Here is a 7504-nt window from a genome sequence, read left to right on the forward strand (position 1 = left end):
CAGTATGCTGTGCTCATTGCACCTGACCAAAGGTGATTACAGATGTGTATAAATAGGAATAAAAAGAGGAATGTGTCCGAAAAAACCAAAATTTTCCAACTTTATAGGCAACAGTGTATGATATAATATATACATGTATATAATATGAGTGTTACTCTTTGTGACTGGGTGCATTTACTAGTTCATTGTCTCAGGTGATTATCACATGTGAGTTTTTACCTAATTAGAAAAAAAACAGTTGATTTTTTTGAGAGACCAGATGATGTATAGACATTTTAACCCAGACATTTGTCTCAACAGTGTTAAACCTCAGTAGAAAGTGTCGTGTTTGGCTCTGGGCTGATGGAGGTGACTCAGCTGCTGCACCTCTGTTCGCTCTTACATCACCACCTTCCCCTGTGAGATCTGAGATCTGAGGTCTGAGATCTGCTCAGATGTGCAGCCGCCGACCCGACCCACCTCTGTCTGCGGTGACAGGGATGAAACAATGACACAGCAGCAGCAGCAGTGGGGGGGTTAGGAGGACCCATTTCACAATAAAAGCTTCCTTTATAGTGCTGACCCACATACACCCCTGGGCACGCATCGTTGGCTCCAGTAATGTCACCAATGCAGCTGAAGCTTTATACAATAAGATACTGTGATTGGCTCCATGGGGAAAACTGTAGGAAAAACACAGGGTATGGATGTGGGGTGAAGTTACTGTAACATGACCTGGTTGTATAAAAAAAAAAAAAAACCTAAACTTAAAGGGATAGTTCACCCAAAATTGAAATTTCACTCATTATCTACTCATGTGGACTAAGGGCTGGGAGAAGTTTCAGAGTCCTCCGTGGCTTCTCTGAGTTACAGGGGGTCTCGGCGTAGCAGTGCATGTCCATATGACGGTTGCAAATGGATACCAACTGTCTTTGTAACAAAAAGACACACCAAAAAACATCCAAATATGCTGCCCGCAGGGCCGTAGCCAGGGGGTGGCGTCAGAAATTTGGGGCAATTTTATATTAAAAGGCTTCAATCTGGTGCACTTTGACAGATAAAAACTACACACATCATATTAGATTAATGCCATTTTTTATGATATTATCATCACTAGTGATCATCCAGAGAAGACCCAACTTCACTGAATTCTGATGAGAACACACCACCTATTACAAACAGTAGACTAGCTCCTCACATTCGAAGCAGCCACAGAGTAGCAAAAATATTATATTATAAAGTTTAATTCCAGCTTGAAATGTGAAGGTCCTGGTTGTTAACATAAAGATGAACAGGTTTCTATGGTGAAGTGTGCACTCTTTTTTACCATAGCTATAGCCTACTATTTTTGGGTGACTTCCTTCTGGAGCGTCAGCTGTGTTCCTCACTTTGAAACAGGCCCAGGAAGTTTGTTTGCTTTTCCTTATAGTTACCACAAACATACATCTGACTGCTCCTTGTTGCAGCAAATTTTGGTTTGTGTTATAATTGGTTATTCACGTTGTTTAGCTATGTAGTATTTCACATTTCTATGCATATTTTTTATTAGTAAAATATTGGTGTCAAACTTCATTTCGGTTGTATGGTCTTCTTTGAATGGGAAAATATGAAGAGGTCTAGGTGAAATCAAAATGAGCCAAAAACAGTTGTATTTGGATGGAGTGAATATTATGACACAGGCTATTAGTGAAATATAGCCTAATTAGTTTTCCAAAGGTCAAATTCCACCTGGACATACGTATCTCTGATAATAAAACAGCTGCAAAATTGCTCAGGTTCATTTTTTTAGCATCTACTTTTACACAGTTAGCCTACACATTACTTATTCATTTGCCTGATATCCCATGATTCAAAGGTAGATTTTACTCTAATGTGATTTTTGTTAGTATTCTTACTAGGCAGAGATGAAAAATTTACATTTTCTACTGTAGCCTACTCCAGACATGTCTGTAGTAATCTCACCGGTCTTAGCTTTCTTTAAATAAATAAATAAATAAATAAATAAATAAATAAATAAAAAAGACTGAAATAAAACTAATGGTTGCCTAAACTTTACACCATATGCTCTTTGTTAAATCTGTCCAAATTTTTTTAGAAACAATTTCACAGTTTTTGTTTGTGAAATATTTGTGCTTGTGCACCACATATGCTCACATCTTGTGCATCTCCTGGGGGCTAAGCCCCCCCTGTCCTTAAAACTTAGTGACGCCCCTGTCTGTAAACATAAAATTTATCATGTCACTGTGCTTTTCACATAAAGTTGATGGAAGAATGGACAGTGCAGCAGATGCCCCCTCAGTATAGTGTCTGCAGGAAAGAGGTCTCTGCTCTCCTCCACTTAGCTCAACTAGTGCATAGTGCAGGACACAGACAGTAAACGGCGCTGAATTGACGCTATTAAACAGCTGTTTTCTCCGCATACATGAGGTTCCGTCCCGAAATAATACAGCGCTTCAAGTGCACGTATGTACGAAACTTTTACAGTGTAACAACTGGTTGGAAAGAGCAGTTTATCTAGAGCCAACTCACTCAGTAGCCTTCTCCTCCATGCACGCAGGCTCCGCGACGCGCTGTATCACTCGCTTTTTCCGAATGAATCGCCTTTTTTCCCGCGACCAGTAAACAAACACCAGCGTATGTGAGGGCGTCAATAAACAAGAGCATTATAGGCCTACCGGAATTGTTTGGACAAGAGAGGAGTCACTCAGTCACCTTCCATCTGTCCTCCCTAATACTTTGCACTTTTTTTTTTTTTTTTTTTTTCATTCATTAGGCCGAAAAAAATACCGAGGTCATGACCTCGGTGTCCTCAATGGTAGCTACGGCCTTGCTGCCCGTATGTAATGTCCGTCTTGTATTGAAGCCCCGAAATGCTAAATTGTCCCGAAAAAAATTAAATAAGTCTATATTTCAAGCTTGTTTGTAGCGGAAGCTTCTCTTTCCGGTTCGTCAAATTTGAACCAACCAGGGTCTGTCCTCTTCCCAGTTCGTCCAAATTTGACGAACCAGGAAGAGGAGCTTCGAGAAGCTTCCGCTACAAAACAAGCTTGAAATATAGACTTATTTGATTTTTTTCGGGACAATTTCGCATTTCGGGGCTTCAATACAAGACGGACATTACATACGAGCAGCATGGAGGTATTTGGATGTTTTTTGGTGTGTCTTTTTGTTACGAAGACAGTTGGTATCCATTTGCAACAATTTCTCATGTTGGGGCTTCAATACAAGAGGGACATTACATTTGGATGTTTTTTTGGTGTGTCTTTTTGGACGAAGAAAAGTGAGCTCCGTTCTCAACCGTCATATGGACATGCAGTGCTGCACGGAGCCCCGCTGTAACTCAGAGAAGCCACGGAGGACTCTGAAACTTCTCCCAGCCCTTAGGCCCTCAGCCCCACCACATGAGGGTGAGTAGATAATGAGTGAAATTTGAATTTTGGGTGAACTATCACTTTAACTTTAACCATCACAGATCAGCAACCTCCACCTCCCAGAGGACGGTATCCATGGCGACAGTGGGAGTGGGAGTGGGAGGGGCCTGACAGGAGGAGGCTGCTCATCCATATTTTTTAATGGGTCAAGACTAATCATGCTTTTTACAGTCGGCTGCTGCATGAATCTGCCTGTTTCTTTTGTTTGTCACCATGAATATCATGCAATATTCCTGTTCTTGTCATATCTGATGTGATTATGTAAATGTAATGTAATGAAAATGTTATTTTACTTTGAAGGAAGAGGAATCTGAGTGCTTTTTGCAATACTGATGATGACTGTGCATAATTATTTATTTATGTGAACTTTTGATTTAGATTTTTCCATTGAATTATTTTACAAAATAACCTACAACATCGTTATTCTTTCCATTATTCACTTTCCTTCTATGTCAGAGACTCATATACTTTGATTACATGAGCTTATTCTTTCATTTACAGTAGAATAATCGGTGCTTTTCAGGAGCATTACGGCACATTGATGTCAGCTACAGTGACACAACAAACACGTCATGTATTTATTTTCACTGAACAACTCAAAGCCCATTTTCCATTTTGCTAAATGCAGGAAAATGAAGGCTGACATTTGTCGCCCTGAACACTTGCAGCTGTGGTTGTTGCTGTGAAAGGCCACATCTGTTCATCTGCTCTCCCCCAGCTTAAAAGAAAAAAGAAAAAAAAGAAAAAGTAATCTACATTTCATTTCGTCCAAGCGTCTGAGTCATTTTAAACGTGTGATGAGTTCAGCTGCGGATGAGTAAAACAACATGGACATGAAGGATTACAAGTCAATTTGTCAGCCCTGTATTTTAGTCTCACACCCTGTTTGGGGCTGCGTCCATCCGTCCACCCTTAGATGCTTTTTGATCCGCAAGGAAAAACACATAAGCTTTCATATATATGTAACAGCACTGTTAATCTGAGCTCACTGCTGCTGTCAACCTGTCTTTGTGCATCTGTGTGTGAGTGAGTGTGGAGAGTCAGAGGAGTCTGTGATCAACACATTCACCTGGATAGATCAGTGAGTAAAGGCATTGGCTTTGGATGGGGAGACTGTGGAGGTTTGAATCCCAGTCACAGCAAATCTTTGCCTGAAGAGCTCGCCTTAATTGCTTTCTCATAATGAATAGTTGTGAATATGAATTTGCTGTAATCGGTAGCAGAACTTTTCACTTGTACAACTGACATTATGAGTAAGTATAACCAGGAGGTGTATTGTAAGATGAACAAATACATCTTTAAGCCTGTGAATATTCTCATTTGTCCAGGTCATAGTTATCTCAAGGAACTCAAATGGACTTGGTTATTTGTCTAGGAAGACGGTTCACCTCTCATCCAAGAGGCTTCATCAGTTCATGTTGGCATCGGACCAGGCTGAGACTGGTCCAATGTGAACATGAACTGATGTCTTCCAAGACAAATAACCAAGTCCAGTTGCGTTCGATTTAAATTTCCTTGAGATAATACATCTTTACATTTCGATGTCTGAAAAGGAGTAGGCTGAAGTTAGTCCCACCCCTTCTCCATAACTCAACCATAATTAATCTTCTCGCTTCCTTTAAATGCTCTGCCAATCTAATACGATAATAGATATGATAATAGTAGGTGGACCTGATGACTCACAAGATCTAGAAGTGCTTGTTTTCTTATAACAAATACGTATGAAAAGTATTTCTAATGTGTAATCTTTTTCAAGCCACCATCTACACCACTCCGATTTTAAAAAACGTGATGATGACAAACAAAACCCGAAACAGGAAAGTCAGCAAAGACTCTGTGAGTTGGGTCTTTAGGAGTAACCAGGGTTGCGAAAGGTTTACGACACTTCCTGTTTCTGCCAGAGAAAGAGACAGAGAGAAGTTTGTCATGAAGCTGAATCAGTATCACAGCTGAGCTTTATTAGCACAGTCTAGGAATCCTTTCAGTGTAAAACATTATAATTCAACAGCATTAGATTATTAGATACGCTTATTTATCAGTATTTTAGAACAGTTTGGCCTTTTTACTGCTTCACAAACAATTTAAGCTATGTCCAAAAGGTTCACAGCCTTCATATCCATGGGAGGAAGGTACCTCACACTCCTCAGCAGGTCTGCAGTGCGACCTATTGACCTGAGATTCAGAGATGGTTTTCCATGCTCTGTAAAACTATTTTGTTAAGGTGCATTCCAGTTGTTCAGTGTGGGCAACCTGTTGCTTTTTTACAGGGCTGCTGCTTATTTAATCTCTGTGAACGGGTTATACATGCAACCCTCTCACTGTGTCTGTCAGAGTGATGTGTGTGTGAATGGATTCTCCTTGAATTTCGCAAAACAGGCAAGACAGACAGACGGGGCTTTCTTTTCTTTGTCCCAAGGAACAATTAATTGAATTCGGTTGGTGAACTTTTTTATCTTGGGATTTCCAGCACCAGATGATCAAAAGTGACAGAAATGGAAACCAAAAAACAAACAAACTAAAATGCTCAAATGCAAATTTTGAGCTGCTTTGTATTTTCCAAGTACATTGAGAGTTTATCCTTTTGTTAGCAGTTAGCAGGGAGATTTGAGACCTGTCTTTGTGACACTACGTTTCTCATAAACTGTCTGGAAAAAATAAGAGATCATTCCATCCTGAGATATTTTTACGAACCATTTATTCTGAGCTGTAACATACCAAGGTTATTATGGCAAGATGTTGGTAAATGACTAAACCATCGCTGCTTTTTTAAATTAGCGCTATTTATTGAGTGTCTGTGGCAGGCTATTGATAGTGGAGGATGTGGAGAGTGAGTGTTAATTACCCCATCATTTTGAGACAATTAAAGAGGCTTGTAATGAGTTTAGTGTGACATGCCAGAACATGTGCTCCACCAGGCCCCATCTCACATGCTGTATTATGTTTGGTATTCTGTTGAGCTCAGCTGTTTTACCACTTGGCCTAATGAATAGATAAACCTATTTATCACAAATCACTGGACTTTGTGTAGTTTTTGTATATGAAATTAAAATTAAACAACAGAAAAAATGTTTTATGTATTAATAGCTACAATTGTGGTAGGCTATATGTAAAATATATGAACTTTTATTATGTTCTAATAAATGACAGAGGAACTTAAGACCAGAGGATCCTGTTACCCCTCTCAAACATTCCCAACTCCCCATGGTCAAATGAAAGGTCACTGGGGCCTGATTTTTGGCTTGGAGGTGCATCTTTGGGTAAACTCTGGATGTCCCGAATTTCAGAATGAAAGTCCATTTTTTTGGACCCGTAATGCATTTTAACCACATCCATGAACCTTCAAGTGGACAAAATGTCCAACTCCGCTATGGTTTTTGTGTAGTTGTAAGTAGATGTAAATGAGGCAATATCTAATGAAATATGTGCTAATTTCCAGAACAGAAATCTGAACAATGGATAAAGCCCCTTTCAAAATTCTTGTTTTATTTTGTTGACATATTATAGTCAGAGGTTTTCACCGAGGGGATTTTGGATATCTCTTTTTACTGTCGCCACCAGCCATAAACCCCATAGAAATTTTGTGTTTTTGCAGCAAAAACAACTGGCCAGGAGGGGGTTAAAAATTTTGAAACCCATGTCAAAAGTAATTTTCATATTTAGTCAAGACCCAGCCCTATATGTATCACAAATATTTTGGGAGTAACTGATATCTAAATTTCGTCCAGGGGTCAATGTGGTCTATGTGGTAGCCTACAAATTGAAGGAGCATCCGAGCTGAGGGTCTAAATTTCAGAACTCCCTCATTCTACAATTAACAAAATTCAACCACTCTGATTGGCTAACAGTGGGTGATTGACAGCGCTCCGTGGCCCCCTCGACCAATGAGGGGAGGGCGAGGGGGCGGGCACATCTGTACTGTAATCAATCCTCTGATAACCGCGTGAGCCTGTGTCTGTGTATGTGTGTGTATGTGTGTGTGCTCTCCACAGAGTAGTAGGGTAAAGCCGGTCGGTGTGTCTTCTCTTTCTCTCCTCTCCACTCCACTCAAGAGGAAGGAAAGAAGGAAGGGAGGAAGGAAGGAAGGAGGGAAGGAC

This window comes from Trachurus trachurus, assembly GCF_905171665.1.
Source record: "Trachurus trachurus genome assembly, chromosome: 20".
NCBI classification, from domain to species: Eukaryota; Metazoa; Chordata; class Actinopteri; order Carangiformes; family Carangidae; genus Trachurus; species Trachurus trachurus.